Here is a 25,839-nt window from a genome sequence, read left to right on the forward strand (position 1 = left end):
AGTGAAAAGGTGCAGAATGAAGGCCGTGTGGGAGGAGAGGAGCAGGTGGTAAAGAGGAGATGGAGAAGGGAGCGGGAGCAGGGAGCGGGCGTCCTCCACGCCCCTGAAATAGATTGCTTTCACCCTCCCTCGCCCCCACCCCCCCCAGTCCTGCCCCCCCCCGGCCAATCTCACCTCTGGCAGGGATTGTTTTCATTTCGTAGATTAAAGCGCTCGTCGGGGCTCCGGGGTGTTGCCACGGCGATCAACCGGCGGCGGCGGCGTGGGCGGCTAACAATCCGTAGCTATTAACCGCGCTTCCACCCTCCTTCCTCCTCCTCCTCCTCCTCCTCCTCCTCCACACCTTCCAATGCAGGAGCACTAGATTGTGGTGAGGGGTGGGGAGTGGCCCGGGAGGGGAGGAGGGGGGAGGGGATTATACTTTGCTCCAAAGGTCTTGTTAGTGACCGTTCCCCGGGGTTGGGTTGTAACAACTCTCCCATATCGGGGAGACGCTGTGGTGGTGGCGGTGGTGGTGAGATTGATCCGTGTTGGTGATCGATGTTTCGCGGTCCTCGGGTTTAATGGAACTTCTTGCTTCGTTAGCGGCTTGGATATCGTTCTGACCCCCCCCCCGCCCCCAAAGTTGAAAATTGATTTATGATACGTGGCACTCCCATAATGTTAGCTCATATGGTCTTTTTAGCTCGTTTGTCTTTTTTTATTATAACAATGCCAGAAAATAACACCAACAAGCCGATAATGATACAGACCTCGTATTCATGCGCTTTCATTTTATAATTAGCCTACGGCACAGGACCCAAGGAAACGATGACAACGAGAGGACGCCCGTCAAACCGCATATCAGTAATTAGGCATCGCGTGAAGACTAAACTCTGCTAGAATGGACGTTTCTCCAGAGAAAATGGCCGCCTGTCTTATCTTCCGCAGTCAGGTGTAGATTAGGTTTTTTGTCCCGCTGCCCTCCGCTCCCCAAACAGGAGCGTTTGGCTGCGGTGAGAAGGCTGGGGACAGTCGAACCTTTGATAAGCTTGGCGGGGGGAAGTCTCGCTGCTGTTGACTCAGAACATTAACCTGGTCTTCTGGCCCTCCGTCTGATGAGGAGGGAAATAAACCTTATCGGTTTTTAACAGAAAAAATCCCTCTTTTTGTTTTCTTCCACACAGGCACACACACACACACTCAGTCACGCGCGCACACACACACACCCACACACTCAGTCATGCACACTCACACACACACGCACGCACACACACACACCTCACACACACCTACACAGTCAGTCACGCACACACTCACACAAACACACAAGCACACACACTCAGTCACGCACACTCACACAAACACACAAGCACACAAGCACACACACCCACACAGTCACACAGTCACACTCACACTCACACAAACAAACACACTCACACACAGACCCTTTGATTCAGTAATGAACACATCAGACGGATCATCGTAACTTTTTGTTTTGCTTTCAGTTCAAAGGAGCCAGAGAAAACATCAGAACCTGAACAGAAATTCCTTTCCTTTTCTTGACGCGACCCCATTTTAGTCTGCATCAGTCACGTCCAATTAGAAGGCTCTTTTTAAATGAGTCTAGTACCTTTTTATCTCTGCCACGAGTGCTAATGTTTGCTCAAAGCATCTCAAACACACAGCCCCAGGTAGCCTCTCACGGTGGAAGCCCTGACAACCACGGCACAGAGGCAGGTTTTGGGAGGCTGAAAAATATCCTCTCACAGTTTGTTTAAAAAATAATAAATAAATAAACAGATAAAAAACTGAGTAAGGAGACGCAGGCTTGCTGTTACTCAGGGGTGTTTAAAAGCAGACTCGCGCGGCACGTCAGGTTAATTATTCATGCTGTTCCGCGAACTTTCGTCTCGTGCAACGATCTGAAACGCCGTCCACGTTACGCCGTCTCTCGTCACCTCAGTGGGGAACGACGCAGAGAGAACTCAGACCCCCGGAGCACAGAGAAAAACAAAAACAACAAAAAGCGCAAAAAAAAAAAAAAGAAAAGAAAAGAAAGCGGGTCGGAGTTGCGGCGCTTTTGGCACATCGGAAAATAATAATGTCACAAAAAATGTTTACATAAAAAAAATATATATTGTTAAAAATAAGCAGGCAGGCAGGAGACGGGACGGGACAGGACGGGACGGGCGGCTCGGTGCTTCAGACGGGCGCGGCTCCGGCGGGTTGCCCCGAGCGACCGCAGCCCTGATCCGGCGCTCGCTACTCCACAGAGCAGCGCGCCGGCGGGGCCTCAGTGAGCAACGCCGCACACGCACACAGCCAATAACAGAGCGAGCGCCAGGCTAATGCGCCGCTTAGGAAAGCCGCGGTTATGTCGGAGAGGCTTGCGGGCTCGAATCCCAGAAGGGGGGCACAGCCGCTGAAAGGCACTTAAAAAAAAAACCCGACGCCGCGCTTAAGAGACGCTCCGCTACATAAATCGACGGTACGAAAGAAGGATGATCGCAGATCGAAAAAAAAATGTGCAGGCGAATCCGGGTAAGGGCGATCAGTTAAGAGACTAAGTAATGCAATGCAACAGAAAGGTCAGAAAGGACACCCTGAGGGGAATATTTAAACAGGCAGCTCTGTTTACACACATGCACGCATCATATTTCACTGTTATTAATCTGAAAATGAAACGACTACAATCCCAAACACACAAATCACTCAAAGAAAATTTTTCAGGGCGGACCTTGTACATAAAATATAAAACACCAAAAAATACGAGCACCAGGAAGATGGTATTCGTCTGCTGTCCGACACCGCACCGTGGTTTTTTTAAATAAATGAAACCTTTTTTAAACGATCAGGCTCAAGATAAACCGAGCTTAGCTTTGTAAAGCAACGGCGGGGTTTTTGTGTTTAACCGAGTTTTGGAAGAGGAGATTTGGGAGAGAAAAAAAAAATAAATAAAAATAATGCGACTGGCTTCCAGAGTGTGTACTCTGTCATTTGCCCCCCCCCCCCCCCCCCCCGGAGCGAGCTGAGGAAAGGGCTGCCTGTGTTCGGGGGCTGCTCTGTGTGGAATGCTAATTAGCCTCCTGGATATCGCCCCCTCCCCCCCTCCTAATCCGGAGACCGTTGGCTGGGGCACGGAGCGAGCTGCCCCGTCCCGTCCCGTCCCGTCCCGCTGAGTTTCGGCCCTGAGTACGCGCCGCGGCGGCGGAGCTCCCCGAGCCGCGCTCAGCCTCTCCCCCGAGCCGCTGCGTTCTTTTACGCGAAAAATCCTTTAAATACGGGCGCCGCTGTCAATTAAAAAAAAAAACTAAAACACAACTTTTCGCCGAAGTTTAGGGCTCATGTAACAGGCACCAATTAAGAGCTCATTTTACGAGCTCGTTACCGGCTAATTGGCGAGAAAAATCTGACTCGAAAATAGACGCTAGCAGGTTACTGGGCTTGCGTAGTACGACAGGATAATCTTTCCTGTTATTGTTACTATTTATGCACTTTGTTTGGCGTGCGCAGTCATCTTGAAAGACGTACACCTCACACTGCACGTTACGCGTGATACGCCCACACGTTTACTGAAGCAAATGAAGTAAAGCGCCTTGCCTTACAGCTCGTGAACAGAGTCTGATCTCAGAATCCGTCGTGAGGGCACCTGATCACCGATTACTCTCACGACACACATCCCTCTCGATAGGCTCAGCATAGGCCTGCTGAAACACTGGCCTGGACCGGTGAGCCAGACACGGGGGGCCAATAATAAAGTGTCACAGAGTTCCGGCACTGCAAGCCGTCGGCCCAGGAATAGCCCATCAATCAGCGCGGTATCTCAACTGCCAAACCGAGACAGAGAGAGGGAAAAAAAAAACTTCACGCTTAGCGTTTCATCGCCAGGTAAAAGTTAAGGACAGCGCGCCGTTTTGAGTCCAGGCCAGGTCATGTGACTTCTTTTTTTCTTCCCCCCCTGAAAAGCTAGCAGCAGATTGTGGAAGCCTGACAGGGGGAAAAAAATGATGAAGACTGGGGGCGGTGACGGTGGCGAAGAGGGCAAAACAAATATAGACAGAGTGGGAGTTCTGTCAGGAAAACTCTTTCTGGCGTACAGGCGTAGACCAAAGGTCACCCTGATCAAATCATTAGCCACTGATGGGAAAGCAGCAGAGCTCAGCACGAAGCCTCTCTGCCTGCTGTTACTGAACGCCAACTGCTTCCAGCCCCACCCCCTCCCCACACGCCCCCACCCCCACCAGCCTGTGCCTCTGCCAACCTGCCAGCCATGTCAGACAGCCCCCCCCACCCCAGACCCCTCCCCCCCGGCCCGGCAGTCAGGCAGATGGGCTGATCGTGCTTCCGCACGGGGCCACAGCTGCACAAACCCGCATATTCAAAGTCAGACAGGGAGAGAGAGAGAGAGAGAGAGAGAGAGAAAAGAAAGAAAAAAAAAAGTTGTTTTGTTGTACTCGAGGGAAAACAAGCAAGTCAAAATGTTGGCTGTTACTCCACACTGTGTGGACTGCAGAGCGGGGTGATTACAGACCCGGGATCGTAAGGCAAACACCACTTAGCCCCCCCGCTCCCCTTTCCCCTTCCCTTCCCCCTTTCCTTCCATCTCTTTCCTTCGACTTCCGGGAGAAAGCAGAATTAATTCCCGTACTCTGGGAATAGAGGGGTCGTCGTGTGGGGGGTGGGGGGTGGGGGGGGTTGGTCCCAGGAGCAGAGGCAGGGTGTTGGCAAAGCTGCCCGGGTACCTCCATTACATTTAGCCCTTCAACGCACCCCCTGTTCCGGTGACTTAAGTAAGCGCAAGTAAAAGAACGATCAGGCAACCGGGAGCAGACGCAGAGTCGTTACAGTGAGTAGCCGTTAGCACAGAACTGCAAAGTGGCGCACACGTGAACTCACAGACACAGAGTAAAGTGACTGAGAACGGAGCGCTTACAAACAGGAAAATGGGTCTGAGGATATGACTGTCCACGCAGCAACGGAGAGGCTGGTAAAGCCACTGTAGACGTTCAGAGTGATTTTTTTGCATTTGATGCACTTTAAAACAGGGGGTGAGATTGACAGACTCGCTGTCTGATGAGTGGGAGTCATTCCACCATGGGGGCAGGAGAGGTTCAGAGGGTGGGTCACGATTGGGAGGAGGGATCTTTAAGGGAGGGGGCAGTATGGTGACCAGTGGACGCAGAGCCGCGTGGGTCGATTTCCATGTCACGACATGTCACGATACCTCAATCTGTCGCACAGGAAAGAAGGAAGAAATAAAGCATCAGGTCCACTCTTCCACCCGACCCCTTCAAGGTTCCCAGAATTCCCTATGTTTGAGCAGCTGCTCACCCTGAGGAGGCTCAGAAGCTTCGCAGTGTCCTATCAAAGGAGAACCAATCCCATCACGGTGCGCGATGTACACCAGTTACAAACACCGGCTGTGTGACCAGAGGTTTGCAGGTTCGAATCCCAGGTTCGGGGCTGCAGTCGCACTGAAATCCATCCCCCGGCCAGTGCGAGACGGCGGGTTTTTTTGGCGGCCGCTCCCCTTCCCTCACGCCTGTGTCTTATGGCTTTTTATTCCTATGTGACTGTCTGCAGAGCGTCATGTAGGGTTCAAAGCCACTGGGTACGGGGTGAAACCTCAGCTGGAGACCCGACGGTGCGGCCAGAAACGGACGCGTCGCGCGCCGCTCGAACCGCTCGAACCGCTGGAACCGCCAAAGAAGCTGCTCCTCCCCACCGCTCAGCTGACAACACACCCAAACGGCACCCGGCAGGCAGTCAGGAAACCTTACGATTACAATATTCACTATATTTACACAGATGCATGTGTGTATACATATACATACAATACACATATACGTTATTATTACTCGTGGTTAAAGTAATCGTAATAATAATATAGTATAATTACCTTTCAATGAATACGAGTTTTCAAAAATATACAATTATACAATTTATATACAATTTCCTAATCCGCGGAAGCTCTGAGACGGTACGTTTTTACCCAGAATCCCTGCAGTTAAACTGCTGGATATTTGAACACAAAGGCCCCGGCACGCGCCAAGGTCACCAAGGTCACGGGCACAGCAGCCTGCTGGGTAATGGGAGCCGGCTAACTGCCTTCCGGCACAGCACGCTAACGGCTAACTGCTAGCCGCAACCCCCAAAACGACCACTCTGACCTTGCCTGAGTGTAATGTGCTCTCCACAGTCAAGGGAGTCTGGCATCACTGTGTTATAGCACACCAGTCCGCATAGCATCAGGCTCCAGCAACACTTCACCGGTCGGTCGCGGTATTAACAACCATAGATGTTATGAGCGGGCGTAGATGTGAAATAAACCATAGATACTAAAAGGGGACACAGAGGTTAAAACCACCGATTGTGGAAGGAGGCGTAGCTGCGGAACCATAGACGTTTCAAACAGCGATCGACGTGCGCCAACGTTTCTGTGGTGATGTCCTTAGAACAAGGACTGCAGAACAGTCATAACACAATGATGTCTAAAAAAAAAAAATTAATAAATAAACCGTCCACCTTTATCTCAGATTTCCAGGTGTCAGGGACAGGGTTTTATCTGCGAGCTTCTGGCGGGTTGTGTCATCCGTCAGCGCGAGGGTCAGCGCCACCGCCCCCTACAGGGCTGCCTGAGCACCGCGCCTCCTTATCAGCAGGCAGCAGAGCGGGGAGCGAGGTGCTTCTCTGGGGCGCGGGGCTAATTAGGCGAGCATCATTATCCGCGCTGTCGTACGGGTGAACGGGTCTGTAATGAGCTCATTTGGCCCTGATGGTCTGTGCAGCACCGCTCCCGAAAAAGACTCACAGCCCTGCTCTTACACGAAGGGCCAGTATCACATGCACACTCGCACACTCACACACTCACACACTCACACACTCATACTCACATACTCACACACTCACACACACTCATACTCACACACACACATACTCACACACTCACACACACTCATACTCACACACACACATACTCACACACTCACATACTCACACACTCTCACACACATACTCACACACTCTCATACTCACACACTCTCATACTCACACACTCTCATACTCACACACTCTCATACTCACACACTCATACTCACACGCTCACACACTCATACTCACACACTCACACACACTCATACTCACACACTCACACACACTCATACTCACACACACACACACTCACACACTCACACACACTCATACTCACACACTCACTCACACACACACACACACACACACACACACACATGCTCACACTCATACTCACACACTCTCATACTCACACACACTCACATACTCACACACGCTCACACACTCACACATGCTCACACACACACTCACATGCACACTCACTCACATACATACACACACACACACACTTACACTCTCAAACACACTCACACACACACACTTTCCGACTCGAGCCCAGGCAGCTGGTAGACGTCTGTGTTGCAGCTGAGTGGTTCTGAGACTGTGGTCCCGGAAGCGGGGCCCTGTGGAGTCAGGTTGTTCTCTAATGAACTCTCTCATATTAGCAGCCACTCTGCGCGGGTAATCAGACTTATTTTGGATCGGCTGATGGAGTCAGAATCGCACGTTTTCCTTTCCTCCCTGGGACTAACTGTGCCAGAAGAGAGATTTTCTGGGGGTTTTTATTGTTTTTTAAACGGTGACAAGCGCGGGCGAGGCTGGCAGCGGGACAGCGGAGCGGTGCGGCCGCCTCTCCGGGTGGAATTCAGACCGGCAGACAGCCGTGGGACCGCCGAGAGCGCTCACCTGTCACCTGTCAGAGAGCGGGGGGGGGGACAGGGGGGGGCACTGTCACTGTGAGGACCGCCACGGCGTCCCCGCATTGTCTGTCTGAGGCCTCATAAAGAGAGTGTGTGTGTGTGCGAGAGAGAGTGTGTGAGTGTATGTCAGAGTGTGTATGTGAGAGAGTGTGTGTGAGAGAGAAAGACAGTGTATATGTGAAAGAGTGTGTGTGTGTGTGTGTGAGAGAGAGATAGAGTGTGTATATGTGAAAGAGTGTGTGTGTGTGTGTGTGTGTGTGTGTTTGTGTGTGTGTGTGTGTGTGAGAGAGAGAGATAGAGTGTGTGTGTGTGTGTGTGAGAGAGAGAGAGAGAGTGTGTGTGTGTCTGTGTTGTGCTCATAGCCAGGCGGGTTTGTGTACATGTGGGTGTCTAAATGGGTGAGACAGCCGGGTGTGTTTGGGCACAGACGACAAAAACCGAACTCAGGAGCGCTACTTCTGCTCCCTCATCCCACTTCAGCCGTCAAATCGGGCTCCCCGTAACCAATCAGACACGAGAGACACTTCTCACCGGGGGGGGGGGGGGGCACTGTCCTCCCAGACAACTCATACCCTCACATCCCTGGGTGACGCTGGAGCCCGTCGCCAGGCAGGGCTGCCAGTCTTGGTTGGCACTGGCACTGGCACGGTTTCAGATTCAACACCAGACCAAAACAGAGCCGTCGCAGGATGAGTCATCCTCTCGCAGGCCAGAATTCCACATTCCAAGTTTTTTTTTTTTTTTGGTGAGAATTTACACTCATTGTGGGTGGCATAGTGGTGCAGTGGGGTAGCGCTGTCGCCTCACAGCAAGAAGGTCCTGGGTTCGAATCGGGCCACTGCCTTTCTGTGTGCAGTTTGCATGTTCTCCCCGTGTCCGCGTGGGTTTCCTCCCACAGTCAAAAAGACACGCAGGCTAGGCTAACTGGAGACTCTAAATTGCCCATAGGTGCGAATGATGAGTGAACGGGGTGCGTGTGTGCCCTGCGATAGGTTGGCCCAATGCATGCTGGGATAGGCTCCAGCACCCCCCCCCCCTCCCCGTGACCCTGCCCAGCATAAGCAGGTATAGATAACGGATGAATGAATTTACACTCGTTGCGACAAACGAAGGACAATTTCACAGAAATCCCGTCTCTCGCTCTGCCTGCCAAAATGTCACCTCACAGCTACGGCGGCTTGCTGATGAAAGCCGACCAAACGTTTTAGAAATCAACGCCCTGCAGAGAGTCACGTGCCCCCCCCCCCCCGAAAATTCTCTTATTAAACCCTTTTTTATGCCGGAACATTCTCTAAAGCTCTGTCGACACATAAGCCGACTTTTGTGTCCGTCGATAATACATTAGCGACATGAAAGGCGCTCGGCGCTTCCGCGCGTTCTCCATCGCGGGGGAAATATCTCCCGAATTCGTTCGGGCGTCGGTCGTTTCCCGCGCGCCGCGAGCAGCCAGACGTGCGCCATTGTCACGCGCGGCTGAGACGTTTGACCGAGACCGCCCCCCCCATCCCCCACCCCTCGGGCCTTTCAAAAGAAATCCCCCCCCCCCCCGCCCCACTGAGACGTCGGTGCCGTTTTCAGAGGCTGCGGGCGCCAGGGGGAAGCTCAATCCGCACGGTTTTTTCGGGGTAAACTCTTCGGGCGAACGCTAAGCGCGTGAAGAGCTTCCCTCTGCGGAGAGGCCGCTATTTACTCCCCAAATTTACAGCGTGACAGCCCCGCGCCGTCCCCCCCTCTCTTACCCTCTCTCCCGCGCCCCCGCGGTTTCCCCCCCCCCCCCGCAGTCAGCCTTCTCCTGGGCGCCCGCGATAACTCTCTTATCGCTCCGCGTTAGCGGGCTCCCGGGGGGGGGAGAATAAAATAAACGCGACTGCGACCCCCTCCCCCCCCCCAAAAAAAACGAAGCAGGTTACCTCAATATGCATTTCATCATACCACAGGCTATTGTGGACCATACTAAAGTACCGAGGTATTAGACTTTTCTCTCTTTCTTTCTCTCTCTCTCTCCAGTTTTTCCCTTCTTTTTTTCCTGTAAACTGCGTTTGCTCCTTAGGAAAACATATTAGTGTTTTTTTTTCCCTGCTTATGGCGGTAAATCCTAAACGTCTCAGCCACACGTCCTCGGGGGAAAAACCCGCTCAATTCAGTTTCGTTTTTTTATTTCATTTTTTTTATTTTTATGAATGCAATATTTCAAAAGCTTTCGCGTGTCCTTCAGGAACTGCAGCCAGCTCACACTCTCAGAACCTTACGAAGGAATCCGGAGTGCGTGGTATTGGTCCCCGGTTCAGGCAAATGCCCACCGCCTAAATTTTTCATTGCATAGACTGATGTTTCTCAGGCGTATTTCAGAGCTGGAAAAAATATATAGGACTGAGGACGACAAGCATTTCAGACGGAAGGCTTACAGAGAGGAGTTCCAGCCATCAGCAAATCCATTGTAATCAGCCACGTCAGACACGTCGAACCGATGTCCCCTCATTAATCAGTTATGTACATTTAATTATCCACAGTTAGCCAGTGATGGTAATTAAAACAAACAATGAGACAGACCTGCACCGCACAAGTAAGACTCAAACTGGATGACAAAACAAGCATCAACCGAAAGCCAAAAACCTCCCATTGAGGCCAATTAAGCAAAGCGTTTGGGGAGAACATAAACCAGAAGACAGCAGCTGAACACTTCCTTTAAACCTTGTTTTTTTGGGTTTTGGAGCCATAAAATCTAATAAGCTTCCTTTCAGAGTAAACCCAGTAAAGTGAAGTCAGCCAAGTCTCTCAGGAACTTAAACAGGTTTCAGGCTAAACAAAGCCTAAATTTCTGAGAGCTTTCTGCCAGTGCGTACAAGACAAGGTAAAACAAAGATTTATACTTCCTTCCTTGCGGCAGCACGGCACTGTGGGTAATGTAGTTTTATTGAACCTTGTGGAGTTTCAACTCGAGATCCATGCACCAACTCTGGCAGACGCTCTTTTGCTCTCTTTCACTATCAAATCACTCTGCGATAAAAGCACCTGGGAATTGCATACAATGCAAATGTACTAGCTGGTGACTTTGACTTTTTTTTTTCTTAAAGTACAAAGCAACAAATTGAGTTTACAGACTTTGCGCAAATAAGTTTGTAGTTTGGAGATCTGTCGTACCTGTACCTGTGCCAGACAACTTTCCAAAAAACTCAATATATTTTTTTTATTACATTCAAACCGGTCAGATCTTTGAATATGAATGCGCTATGAAACGTCATTGACAAATTTCCCCCGGTAGAAAAAAAAAACATATGAAAATGATAGATGCTTCCATCCTCCCCTGTTGTCTTTCAACACTGCGCCCGTCTGACAGGCACATTCCTGCTGTCTAACTGGCGTAATTAATAACGCAGGATGTGCGACACGCGCAGTTTGATCTGAATCCGGGAATACCTGAGACACTTTTTTTTTCCCGATGGCGCCCTGTCACGACTCAGCCTATCGGCACTGACAGTCCCCTTCCCACGCCGCAGCTTCTTGACAATATTTTTCTTAATAGGAATTGATTTTCGGCTCGAAGAAGAATGAATTAAACTCGACCGAAAAAAGACCGAAAAGATTTAATGGCCGAGACTTCGGCTTCAGCGACAAGGCCCTCGGATTGCACAATCACTTTTTCTTCATTTTTTAAAAGTTTTTTTCATGTCTATGAATTTGGTAAGGGCCCTGTGGAGAAAAATCAATCAAGCGGCATCGGGATCAGATGGCCCCCCCCCCACCCCGTTTTCCAACGAAATCATCAGGGAGGGGTGCTCACCGGGCGCAAATGGAAGCCATGTAATATGACTGTAATTCCTCCATCGATCAAAACTGGTCGCTGCAGCGCGAGCGGGCATTTCCAAAATCCGAAACGAATGAAGGTGCCCCCCCCACCCTCCCGCCGTGGCCACATCTCACGGAACGAGGGGAGCGGCACAGACACTGCTCCTGTCGTCGTGGTAACAAAGCGGTGGGTTGGCAATGACGCACTAGGGGCTGTTGGGTGGCTTGTGTTAAGGCTCTGTTCCAGTGTGTGGATGGGCCCCACAGTCTGGTATCTGTTAAGGCTCTGTTCCAGTGTGTGGATGGGCCCCATGGTCTGGTATCTGTTAAGGCTCTGTTCCAGTGTGTGGATGGGCCCCATGGTCTGGTATCTGTTAAGGCACTGTTCCAGTGTGTAGATGGGCCCCATGGTCTAGTATCTGTTAAGGCTCTGTTCCAGTGTGTAGATGGGCCCCATGGTGTAGTATCTGTTAAGGCTCTGTTCCAGTGTGTAGATGGGCCCCATGGTCTGGTATCTGTTAAGGCTCTGTTCCAGTGTGTGGATGGACCCCATGGGCTGGTATCTGTTAAGGCTCTGTTCCAGTGTGTGGATGGACCCCATGGTCCAGTATCTGTTAAGGCTCTGTTCCAGTGCATGGATGGGCCCTATGGTCTGGTATCTGTTAAGGCTCTGTTCCAGTGCATGGATGGGCCCTATGGTCTAGTATCTGTTAAGGCTCTGTTCCAGTGTGTAGATGGGCCCCATGGTGTAGTATCTGTTAAGGCTCTGTTCCAGTGTGTAGATGGGCCCCATGGTCTGGTATCTGTTAAGGCTCTGTTCCAGTGTGTGGATGGACCCCATGGGCTGGTATCTGTTAAGGCTCTGTTCCAGTGTGTGGATGGACCCCATGGTCCAGTATCTGTTAAGGCTCTGTTCCAGTGCATGGATGGGCCCTATGGTCTGGTATCTGTTAAGGCTCTGTTCCAGTGCATGGATGGGCCCTATGGTCTGGTATCTGTTAAAGCTCTGTTCCAGTGTGTGGATGGGCCCCATGGGCTGGTATCTGTTAAGGCTCTGTTCCAGTGCATGGATGGGCCCCATGGTCTGGTATCTGTTAAGGCTCTGTTCCAGTGTGTGGATGGGCCCCATGGTCTGGTATCTGTTAAGGCTCTGTTCCAGTGTGTGGATGGGCCCCACGTACTGATATCAAATCCACAGAGCCGACTGTTAGAGCCAATTAGCATAGTCCTTCAAGGCTGCTGGCCACAGCCGGCACCAGCACGGTCCGGATTCAACACCAGACTGTGAGGTTCGTCCACGCCTGAGCGTCTAAACTGTACTCGCCCAGCCCAGCGCCCCGCCTCTCCGACCGACTCACCGCGCGGCACGTAAAGATAAGCAGCGGCGACATCGCGCGCTTCCCGCTCGCCTGCGCTCTCCTCAGTCGACAGACGGAGGTCGCGACGCGAGCGCAATCAGGCATTCCAAAAAGGGCGGGGGACGGGGGACGGGGGGGGGACGGGAGAGGGGGAATAAACAAAAACACACAAAAAAAGAAAAAAACAAACTGAAAGACAGAGGAAGACCCAGCAGGACCTGATTGAGTGTGCAGCCGTCCGTGAGCAACCACGAGTGTAATTTGAAAAGGGCACCGCATCTCAAAAAAATAAATAAATAAATAAAAAACCCCCCCTCTCTACAGAAGATGCGGGTAAATGTCAGTGCTCCCCGTTACCTGAGATTAATAGGCAGGATGAATGGGACGAGGCAGGTCAGTCAGGCGGGGCAGGTAGGGACACCTGCGGGCGAGAGAGGCCCCCGTCCTCACCGCCTCCTCTCTCTCTCTTCTGTGCCCATGTCTGCAGGTGCCCGGGGACAGGTGGCTCGCTCAGGTGGGGCGACCCTCAGGTGGGGCGACCCTAATCCACGCAGCTCTAAAGGAGCGATGAAGAACAGAAGAGGAAGACCCGCTCAGGACCTGGAGGCCGAGATTGCCTTCACCCCGTTTTGTCAACTCTAATCCTCCTCCTTCCCACAGTGCACCACTGAATGCTCAGAGCCTTCACGCCACAGTCAGGCATGTTGATACACACATTTTATGAAGTCAAATTATATGAATTATATTATTACAATTTAACTACTACTGCCAGGATGACTCCTATGACTACTACTGATAATAATAATAATAATAATAATAATTATTATTATTATTAGAACCAGAAGAAACATGGCGCTCACGAGCCCATTGCTGCTGTAATCTCATTTAAGTGGATGGGCCTTCAAGACCCCATATAAAAGCATTCAAAACAGCCCCCACTCACGTAGCCGTTTCTTTTGCAATAAGTAATCCTCCAAACAGAAACATCTATGTACACTTAAAAAAAAATTAAAATAAATGTTTATCCTACATATAAACGGAGTTCGTATCTTAATGGTGGACTATCAAATGAGGTTCTGCAGCGGTTTTTCCTGTCATTCACGTGTTGCCCCTCTGATCGCGCGACTCTTGTGATTAGTTATATTACAGCCATTGGCAGCTGTCAGAACATTATTTTTCAGTTCCTCCGTCTTTGTTACGATTGCTTTTGCTCCCCGAATTTTCCGCACGACCGTTGCCAGACGTTAGAAGGATGTGCGTCGTTATGGCAACCTACCCTCGCCGTTACCCCCATGACATCACCGTGAACCTGTGCAAGCTGCCACTTCGGCAGGCAAACCTTCAGTAAAGTACTCCCCTGTTACAAGGGGGGGGAGGAGGAAGTGAACCCGAGTGGCTGAGACGAACTGATAACTCAATGAAGTCTGCAGCACTAAAAGCTTGACAAACAATTTAAAGGCAGCTTTCTTTCCAGGAACGTATCAATCCACGAAGCTTCTGCTCTCCGCTGCTTATCTTGACAAGACACAAATTAATAGCGCTGAGCTCGCCGGGCGCAGCGCGCTGATATTACCGCCGTGTTTATTCTCCACTAAGACCGTGGTCATTCGTCTTAGGGTGACATCACCGTGAAGAAGTGCTGTTTGTATTTCTCAAAGTGCGCAGCGGGCAACAATTGCCAGTTCGGTTCAAAAGTCCAGTTTTCTACACCCTTCGGAATGCTATTTGAATACTTTGAAGACAGAGAATTAAAATATGCGACACGCAATTTCATATCTCACACTTGACTAGCGGGTGATTTCGGCATAGTTGGCCGAGCTGTATTCTGGCAGCCTAATTAGTTGGTCATGCTGTAATACTGATGATGTTGCTGAATGGACCCAATTAAAGAGAGCGTGGGTACGAATAATTTTATAACATCAGACCTCAGCAGACCAATTCTGTTTTGCTGATCAGCTCGTCTGAGCTGAATTAATAACAGTTTATATTTATGACTGGACTATTTACCTTTGAGTCCCCGCCCTCTCTCTCTCTCTCTCGCTAGCTCTCTCAATTACAGCGGCGAAATTGCTTGGCGAAAATATTCTGCCGGAACAAACGGCAAACAGCTAAAAATAGAAGTAACGGCAGCCACAAATCTTTTATTAATAAGCGCAACAAAGTGGTGCTCAGAGGCCTGTCAGCACGTCATTCTCCGGCTCGGCGTATATATTCAAAATTTACCGCATTCATCTTTGGGTTCCACGCGCACTCCCTCGCGCTTTCCGCCTATTCACGAGGACCCGGTCATAGGCTCCTCGTGCAGCTGTTCAAGCCCTTCTCTTAGGAGAACCAGTACAGCTGCCTTTTTCTTTTCGATCTTTTCCTTTCGCGTATGATATGTAAGATAAATAATGAAAGCCAGCTTCCACGCTTCCACCTCTCGGAGCTATTCTACCTAACGAGGCAAACAGACAGACGAGCGGGGCGCGCGCCTCCTCGTGTGTGATGTCAGCCTGATGACAGGGTGCAGCGAAAGTGAGATTTTAATTGAGAAACTAATGGATTTAGGCAGAAGCACCTGTCAAGTCTCCAGTCAAAACAGGGAATATGGGGGGAGGGGGGGATCTTGAGAGGGAGGCAGTGAGATTAACCACAACACTCCCACGCACACACGCTACCCCTCTCCACGGTTAAACAGTGAATATCTACCCCCTTATTTAAAAAAAAAAAGACTGCAGAGCTACCATTAGGGCTTGAGGCAAGCGAGACAATTGTCCAACCTTGGCTGGACAGGAAAGGTTATATTGCTCTGCACTTAATTGCATTGTATTTTCTTGTATGCAACACAGTGTGGGTCGGCAGGCTCGGGGGCCCGGTAATTACCCAACAAAAAGGAGTATCCGTCCTCACCCCACAGACACGGCTGTCTCTTAGCCGGGAATGTCAGCGGCGATGAATCTTCCGTCTCATTACCGTGCGTGGCCGGCTTCACGTCTGTGCTGCGAGAGAAAATCTCAGATCATTAAACACCTACTACAGTGGCCTGCAGAGCAGGCCGAACGCTTAATACGCATCTGAAAGCACGAGGGTAGGCCGCCTGTCATTAAACGAAAAGCCGTTCGTTTAATAGGTCAGAAGTATCCATTTACGATTTTATTATTAGGTTTTTCTTCCCAGTTTGTTTGTTTAGTTTGAGTGTGTAAAGGCCAGTTTATTATTGTTATATATATTTTTTTTTTACTTCCACCAGAATGCCGGGGAAAACCGGATTTCATTCGGGGGGGGGGGGGGGGGGGATTGGCTCGTGTCAAAGAGGCACGGGGTGAAAAAGGTATCGATGCGCCATGCGTACGGCATCTCTCCGGACATGCCGGATTAGTCTAACAGGATTTACAGCCACTTCGGCTGCGTCCTCGTATGTGTACCCAATATCTCTGGGAATGGTTGGAGGGGGTTGTGGTGGGGTGGGGAGAGAGGAGGGGGTGGAGGGGTTCCGAAACGGTATTGCAGTCTCAAGATATGGGGGCTGTCTGTCTGACGACAGGAGAGAAAACAATAAATCCCACAGAGGATGGCCACTTCAGCAGGCAGCGGTGACACTTCAAGCCTGGATAGCGCTGGCCAGGCTTCAACCGCCGCATCTTAAGTGCTCTTCTGAAACACACTCCATACGGTCCCCCCTGCTGCAGAGGAGATGGGATTTCATAGACAGAGTTTTTTTTATTTTTTTAAAGCTGTTTGTTTTTTGTATTTCTGAATTTTAATATTTTGTCATTATTTTATGGATAAAGTTCAGCAGCAGCTAAGAATGCAAATCCTGGCTAAATCACAATCTAATCACAGTCAGGTGCTTATGAGCCAAAGGTAAGCAAGTGGGTGGTAACAGCAAGGATATTCCTTAAATCTCAAATTTAAATGCCACAGGATAAACTAGCATTATTTGTTCCCCATCAGCCTGCAGCCACACTTTGACAGTGCAATGAATCCCAGGTTAGGACGACTGCCTAATTTGCATTTCCACTCAAATCAACAACAGCTTAGGCCTACTACAAGGGTAAAATAATTATACTGTTGGAAGTGAAAATACCTGCAATGCCTTAAGTGTCCGTTTCTTGCACTGGACCAATCCTGCTTCGCTCAGCTCTGACCCGCTGCCTCATCAAACCAAACTCGAGCACGTAACAAGTCAAAAAACCGAAAGATTCACAGCGTGACGGGACAGAGCGGTTGATGGCGAACCAGAGCGACAGCAGACTATATAACCGAACGCAAACAACCGGCTTCCCGAGCGGAAATGATGTCACTAATTGGAACGAGCGCGGAATCGTCGTCCACTAGATTGGGGAGCTGAGAGCCCAGAGCGGAGTTGGGCAGAACGCCCCCCCCCCAAAAAAAACCAGTTAATCGGGGCGCAGACCTGTATGCCCTGAGCCTCGGTTCAGAACAGAGGAGGCTGTGTTGTAATGCGGCGCAGAGCTCAGGCTGGCAGGTGCGCTCGGGACCGGGAGAGCCCTATTAGAGGGTATGCGTCACCGGCCCCGGCAGCACCGATAAAAGAGTAATGTACCTGCGGCGCGCGCGGGGGGTGATAAAAATCCATTTAATCCAGATGGAACACACGCACGGCCATATATCAGGCGCTACTGCGCGAGGGGGCTCGCTCAACGAGGGGGCTCGCTCAATGAGGGGGCTCGCTCAACGAGGGGGCTCGCTCAATGAGGGGGCTCGCTCAATGAGAGGCCTGTACCAGCCGCTCGTCCTGAGATATACGCACACGTGTCATAAATAAATAAGAGTTTGAATAAGAGAGAGCACCGCCATTAAGAGACGAGTGGGAAAACAGCTCCAGCTACACACTGGGGCCTGCGGGCGCTTCTTGGCGTCGCTGACCATCATGGTGTCATCTCTGTAGATTATTTATTTTTAATATGCTGGGACAAATATTGAAATTTACTACACGTTCTACGCCCCGAACGCCGAGAAGCTGACCTTCCTCCATTAGGAAGACACAGACAACTGACAGCCGGAGCTATTCACTGACACAACTCGAGAAACGGATGAAACGATAATAGCTTTTCATTTCTTCTTCTAAACACCACCATGCAAATACTGCACGTTGTTGCTATCAAAACTACCTCCCACCCCTCACCCCTCCTCTCCCCCCCCCCCACACACATGAATATTGGAGTCTTTTAATGATCAGAGCTGTGGATCGAAAGAGCAGCTTTTCTGACAGGGTGTCAGTGACTCTCCGTTTTCATCTAATCAAACGAATGGGGTGAGTAGTGATGCCAGCTTGCATCATCTGCTGGGGGGGGGGGCGGGGCGGATGAGGGGGGTCTTCTAGCCCAAAAGGACATGGCGCCGAAGACCTCTGCTTCTCTTAAACAGCGCTAAGAAGGCCTACATCTAAGCACAGTGTGTGTTCATGTGTGCCTTTGTGTTTGTGTGTGTGCGTGCGTGCGTGCATGTGTGTATCCATGTGCAAGTTTGTGTTTGTGTGTTTGTGTGTGTGTGCGTGCGTGCATGTTGTTGTGGTGATCAAAAGATTACTGTTCAATAAAAATGCATTCCCTGCCACAGCGAAGGCCTTTTTGTTGTTGTTGTTGTTCTGAATTGCATCACACGTATCCACCTGCTTCCTGAAGGGGGTTCGGCGAGGGCGGGAACTCTTGCGTTACCCCCCCGCGCGCTTAGTGAGATGTTAGCGAACGCCTCAGTGTGGGTGTCAGGGAGCCGCCACACGCGCGTGCCACAACTCCCCTCTCGGGTAAAATTAATTCGCGGCGTTGTTATTCGCCGGGCGGCTCCTTTGCACGTCCGACACGTTCCTTCGCCGCTTCGACACAAACATCCCGAATCACGAATCTCTCTCTCTCTCTCTCCACCTCTCTCTCTCTCTCTCCCCCCTCTTCCTCTCTCTCTCTCTCTCTCCCTCTCCCCCTCTTCCTCTCTCTCTCTCTCTCTTCTTTAATCGCGTTTCCATCCCGCCTCGCTCCCCTCTCTCGGTCTCTCGCTCTCTCGCTCTCTCCCCCTACTCAGACGCTCATCTGCATAATGGGCCCTTTATTGCTCCGCAGAAGGCCTGTAATTGTTTACAGCCCAGATCATTTCTGCGATGCTAAAGGCGCAGAACAGCAGCGGCACGGGCCAGCCTTATTTATTTATTTTTGGATTTTTTAAAATCTATTTAATTTTAATCTTGCGTGGCTCGCAGCGCCGGCCGCGCGGCGGGACCCAATCCCACCCGATCCACAGACTCAATAAAACCACAGACCGTCCGAGGAGGCCGATTCCGCGGGCGGGGAACTGACCGCGGGCAGGGGAGGCGCCAGGAGAGAGGTAACCAGCCACGTCGAAACAAATTCTCGGGAGCCCGGTATCCTAGCAACCAAGGCAGGCCAACCCCGTTCCTTTCTAATTGCAAGAGACTCCGGTTTGCCATGTATACATGAAAGACGGTACATATGTAGCCCACGTACATACTGCCAGGATTTCACACACTGCATTTATATTCATAGAATGAAAATTTAAAAAAATCTATATACAGTATAGTCAGTGTCATGTTTTGGAGCGTGTCTTGCATTTGTCAGCATAAGGAACATAGGAAGCCATGATGAAGCTGGGGGGGAAAAAGCAGTCAGATTCATAGAACAAAACCTTAAGTTTACCAAAATCACTCGTATGGAACATCATGAAGAGGACAGAGAGCGCTGGTGAGCTCACCTATCGCAAAGGGCCTGGTAGGCCAAGGAAGACCTCTACAGTCGATGGTCTACAGCGAATTCTCGCCATAATGAAGAAAAGTAGCCAGACACCTGCCCTATCCATTCTGCTGCTGCTATCAGCAGTTACAGCATCAATGAAGACAAGCGAGCCGGTACCTGTAGCACCAAAACATATTTCACAGATTAGGGGGTGGGGGGGGGATGCTTTGGATCTTGGGCAGTTCCTTTTGGCATCCACACTTTGCTCTTGCCATCACTCTGATACAAGACAATCTTGGTCTCATCTGTCCACAAGACAGATTCTTTTCCAGAACTCTGCAGGCTTTTAGCTTTTAGTTTTTACTTCTTAGCAAACTGAAACTCGGCCATACTGTTTTTACAGTTAACAGGTGGTTTGCATATTGCTGTGTAGCCTCTGTAGTTCTGTTCATCAAGTCTTCTGCAGACAATATTCACTGACACATCTACTTTTGCCTCCCGAAGAGTGTTTCAGATCTGTCAGACAGGTGTTTATCATGGTGAGAACTCCTCAGTCATAAACAGTAGACTTTCTTCTTAATGACTTGATTTTGGTTTATTTTGGTAAGCTTACAGTTTGTCCGGTTTATTTTTTCATATTTCTCAGCCTCACAATGGCATTCCTTGACTTTCATTGGCACAACTCTGGTCCTCATGCTGACAAACGTCAATAACAGACTCCAAAGGCGATTAACAGCCTAGAATCAAGACTAGACACCGAAAGCTCTCTTACTTACTTGCAGTAAAGAAGCAACTGATTAATCGGAAACACCTGTGAAGCCACCCAAGCACTATGATGCCCAGAAATTGGGAGGGGGGGGGGCTATGTATGAAAAGTACTTTTATTCTTACATGGCGAAACCAAAATGTATTAAAATCGCCTTTAATAAAAGCAGAGAATCTGCACAATAACCACACGAATGAATTGTTTGAGAGGGAGATCCTCTTATCCCGCTTTGTGGTTTAGCCCAACTGAATATGCAAAAGGATGCCCACTTACCTAATCTCGCGAAGCCCTGCTGCTAAGCGGCTCATGGAGGGTGTTTTCGGCAGAGTTTATGCTAAAAAAAAAACACAACCAGAACCCAGGAGGGCAGCCACACTGGGGCTCAGCAAAGACGCGGCCGAATTAACCGCCTAAAGCCACGGCTGGCACAGGTGCATGCAAATACACAGTGTCACCCGCAAGGACCTGGGATGAGTATCTCGACACACAGTGTCACCCGCAAGGACCTGGGATGAGTATCTCTACACACAGTGTCACCCTCAACACACACTGCGGCCCTCGAGCACCAGGGTTGAGTATCTCTACACAAACTGGGGCCCTCCAGGCTCAGGGTTGAGTATCTCTACACAAACTGGGGCCCTCCAGCCTCAGGGTTGAGTATCTCTACACTCACTGGGGCCCTCCAGGATCAGGGTTGAGTATCTCTACACACACCCTTTCTCTCCGGGTCCAGGGTTGAGTGGCCCTGTTCTAATACCACCTGGGTTGTTCTAATTCCACAGGGCCGGTGTTCCCCTTTGTACCACCTCTTAACTGGTTAAATAAAGCCATTACACTCTTTCAGTAGCCTCAGGTGTACATCAGCGGATAATTCAAAAAAAAAAAACTAGCATAAGTCCTCTAGTCCAGGGTCTGAATGCGATGCTGTCTGATGACTTTGAAATGACAAGGACAATATCGACAGGGCGTGCGTGCAAAATTGTGCGGATATGCATAACAAGCTGCTTTCCGCTAATGTAATCTGTGCGCTGGACACATTGCCGTTTTCTCACTGCTCACTTCATAAAACACCCTGAATTTCAGCCACTGGTTTTGATAATCAACAAAAGTGGCAATTTGCATGAAACAAATATTTTATCTTTGTGAAACGACACACACAAAAAAAAACTCCAACAGCAACTTCTTCCCCCTCAACAGTAATCTCACCGTGAAGACAGGTGGCGGGAGAGAGAGAGAGAAACCATATCAGCGGGTCACGGTTTGCACGCACAATAATGGACTCTCTTACTTACACAATATCCTAAAATTAGTCACACGAACCATGACAGAGAAATAAGCGCACGGTCCCTTGCGCTCGCGGTACGTTCGCTTCTTTGCCGAAAAAATAAATAAATAAAATACCAGATGGATGTCTAAGTATAAAAACAACAAGTGCTTGCTTTCTGAAACAAGCAATTAGCATAGTCTCAGAAACAGGGAGGCGGGGGGGGGGTGGGGGGGGGGTGCGCGGTATGATGGTTAGGGAACTTGGGCTTGCAACTCAAAAGTTTTGGGTTGTGTTGCCAGCTGGGGGTGTTGCTGTTGTACTCACGGGCAAGGCGCTTACCCCAAACTGCAGCTGCACAAAAATATCCAGCTGCATACCCGGATTGTACGAAATCTAATTAAGCTGCACTGGATAAGATGCTGAAATCGCCAAATGAAATGAACAAGGGGTCAAGATATTTGCCGGACGTGCAGTCCCATCACTGTCCACCAGGTGTTTCTGCAGCCATTTCCTCGGTTTCCGGATCTTTGCTCACGCCACAGAAACACAGCAAAGACGAAGCACTTACCCACCGGCCTTACATTATTATTATTATTGTTGTCTTTTTTATTGCGATTACTGTTATTTTTTCTTTACAAAAACAAACAGCTCACTGTACTATTACGACTGCCCTCCATCCGTCTTTCGAATGGGGTGTTAACCAGAGGTCTCGACTCACCGCAGTCACAGAAACTCTCCGTGGTACTAATTGAAAAGGCTTTGGGTTCTCCTGTGACCTGAACAAATTTTTGACCAGTCTCTCTAAATCTCACCTCGCAGAGCCACTGCATGGTCTAATTGGCTTCATAAATCCACCCCACCCCCCCCCTCCCCAAACCACCACCTCACCTCTGCTGATGAGGGGATGTTATGCTAAATGGACGCTTATGCATCACCCAGGCACGGGCCCGGACCTAGCCTTTGAGGCGCCCCACGCAGGATTAGATTTGGGGGGGGGCCCTCCCAACCCAACATTATGCATAATACATTTATTTTAGAATAATTAGGGGGCCCCCTGGTGGTGGCCCAGCCCTAAGCAGCCACTTATATCTCTTACTGGTTTGAGCCGGCCCCTGCCTAGGGGGACTCGCACACTATTGGTCGAGAGGCCGGCTTCCCCCCCTTATTCACAGTTAAAAAGTGCTGCGAGACAGCGAACTGTGTTGCTACACAACCATCAGCACAATCCGTTACCATTGTTACCACCAGCACACACGTGAAAACACACACACACACACACACACACTCTTATGCGGGTTCAGGGAAAAGGTGGAGGCGAGTGCTCTCCCGTGACGCGCGGCGTCCAGGTGGACCGCCGCATCCTGCCGCCGGGCGAAGGACACACCGGAGCGCGGTCAGGCTGACGATGTCACTCAGGCGCTAATGGGATCTCGTGTGACCGGACGTGCAGCGGAAACCCAAAGCGGCTGAATAATAGATCAGACTTTTGCGCGCGGTCTTCTTGAAAGGCGCCGCGCGGGAGGAGCATTAAAATGGTGGATGAGGAAAAAGAGCTCGTGAAAAAATAAGGAAATAAGCCCCCCCCCGACCGCCCCCCCCCCATCTATGAATCACATTTACATTGCGTAATGCTTGAATTCCGACAGTCTCACGACTTTTTTTTTTTGTGTGAAAGTTTTCAGCCCAAAACCACCAGCAGGGGAACACTTCCACAGCCCTTCGGCGCTGTGCTATTTGAGCAGAAATAACTGCAAATCAGTTTTAAAACAAAAACAACGAGACAGAGACGGAGAACTGCTCGGCAAATGGCGATAAGAACCAGAACAAAAACGAAGAAATACACAAGCAGAAAGAATCATTGTACTCAAAACGCCTCGGGGGAGGAGCCACTCGTTTTGATTCCGTTTTCTGTGTCAAGGTCTGTGCCGCCGTTGAATACGGTCCCTTCCCAGGTGTACGCCTCGTACCCTGAACGCAAGTGCGCGCGTTGGAAGACGGTCCCTTACCGGAGGACTTCGGGAAGGAAGAGCGTGTCGCTTCTTTGTGCATCTCTCGAGCGGATCACATTGTGCCTTTCACCTTCACAGTTCTGTCAGCACCAGCCTACTCACACCCCTGAAAGAAAAAAAGAAGAAAAAAAAACTTTTAAAATATCTAATATTTTACTGTTCAGCTCAAGCCAGCTCAAGGTCTAAAAGTAAATTAGTAAAGCACACGTTGAGCTCATGAGGATTTTTTATTCTTGTTTCTTTTTCTGTTTTTACCGCTCTGTGTCTAGCTATAGGCATTATATTACATTACAGGCATTTAGCAGATGTTCTTATCCAGAGCGACTTACACAATTTATTACATAGCATGTACAGCTGGACATACTGAAGCATTGCAGATTAAGCACCTTGCTCAAGGGTACAATGGTAGGGTACTACCCAGGAATTGAACCAGCGACCTCTAGGTTATAAGACCAGTTCCTTACCCATTATACTACACTGCTGCCCAATAGGCCCCAGTCCTCTCAGACCCATGCCTACATGAATAACAGGACTCATTCCAGGTATTACAGAGGTGTGTTTGCTATCAGTCACAAAGGCTATATAAAGTATATCAAGAGTATATCTTATCTTATATGTATTGTATTTATAAATAAATCACCTCAAAAATGGCAAACAAATACTAACCCTGTCCTTTGATATTCCAATGTAATTTGTGATTCATTAATGTACAGGCTGTTGTACATGCAGTGACCTGATTTTCGTGTTCAAACAAACGTTTAACAAGACCAGGGCAAAACCTAGTTTATGGCTGGACCGGCGACCAATGCTGCAACTTCATAACTCGGCCGACCAATGGTGTAACTTCATCACTCAGTCAGTCAGTCACAGACATTCGCGTTAATAGGGCTGGCCCCGCAGTTGCGGTCCAGTCAAAAAACAAAACAAAAAACGATCGGTACCTGTGTGTGTACGACGCGAGCTAATAACGCATGTTATCTTGCTTGTGTAATGGGGTTGGTCCGCACTGTTCCAGGTTTGTAACAGAAGCCCTCGTCATCCAAAGGGTACCCAAATAAACGTGAGTAGCTCCCTTGGCATACCGTTATTTGTTTTGGCTCCTGGCAAAAACCCTTCATTAAAATACTTAATAACAGAGCACTTAGGCCTCTACTCCAGGGGTAACTAACCTTCTATTGTGAAGGCTGTGTTTGGTTAGATGCTGCTAGGGGATGGGGGATTTGGTGCAAAATGTAATTTGGACGATTATTTGCATCGCTTCCTGTATTGTCAGCAAATGGCGAATCTTTGAAATTAATTATTTTTTACGCAAGGTCAGAAAACAGACTAAGACGCCCAGTGCTGACTACATCAAATCAGCCTTAAAACGGCACAAGTAATCTAAACACTCATCTAATCACAGGTTCCTTAATTGACTCATCCGTCTTTTCACGGTGAAGACTTCGCGGACAGCTGTTTCCACGGAGATCGTCCTGACAACGCACAACCGACCACGCCTCCACACCAACCAGCAGGCCAGGTCAACGTCAGCTAATTAGTAAGGTGCAGTTTTGGTAAGTTACAAGCACGACTGGGCAGCTTTTTTTTTTATTTACACATACCTGTTTAACTAATGTTTATGCACACCATATACCAGGCTACACAATTTTTGTTGTCAATATGGGATAGAAATTACAGTTGTGATGTGATCGGGGCGCTGAAAGACCTCTGATTTGTAAAAGATGGTCGTCAAATGAGGGAGGGTAGTCTAGCTAACTTAGCAGGCTCGAATCGTCTGAAACTCATGTAAACTCTGTAGCTATGGAAATTGTGAAAACCACTGTACTCACAGTATACTTTGCAATGGCATTCTGTTAACGACAAGAGAATACGTGTTGGAGAAGGTGGTTGGCCGAACCGTTAATGAATTAGGGTGCATGAGCTAGCTCGATAGTGGCTACACTTCAGTTCAACAAATATGGCGAAGCAGGGAGCGCTAGGCGGGCTATTTCCCTAATAACGTTATTACAGTTCCCTTGCTGTGCAAGGAAAGTGGATCACTGATTAACGATTTCACGCACACTCACCTAAGCCAATTTTCCAAAAGGTATTCCCGAACTGGTAGTTTTGTTAGTAACGAGCTGGCTAGTAGTAGAGCCATATCCAGTCGACCACCAAACACTACCAGCAAACAAGCTAGATTTTCTCGTGGC

At 49.6% G+C, this 25,839-nt stretch overlaps 1 long non-coding RNA gene across 1 annotated transcript; it reads right to left on the minus strand.

The window, feature by feature from the left end:
- Window positions 1–753: 753 nt before the first annotated feature.
- Window positions 754–25,839, minus strand: LOC135235231 (uncharacterized). Its single transcript, XR_010324322.1, has 5 exons — window positions 25,714–25,839; window positions 23,645–23,753; window positions 15,809–15,897; window positions 13,274–13,472; window positions 754–1,094 (listed from the first exon to the last, which is right to left on the minus strand). It is a non-coding gene; the product is annotated as an uncharacterized LOC135235231 (long non-coding RNA).

This window comes from Anguilla rostrata, chromosome 11 (assembly GCF_018555375.3).
Source record: "Anguilla rostrata isolate EN2019 chromosome 11, ASM1855537v3, whole genome shotgun sequence".
Taxonomy (NCBI): Eukaryota; Metazoa; Chordata; class Actinopteri; order Anguilliformes; family Anguillidae; genus Anguilla; species Anguilla rostrata.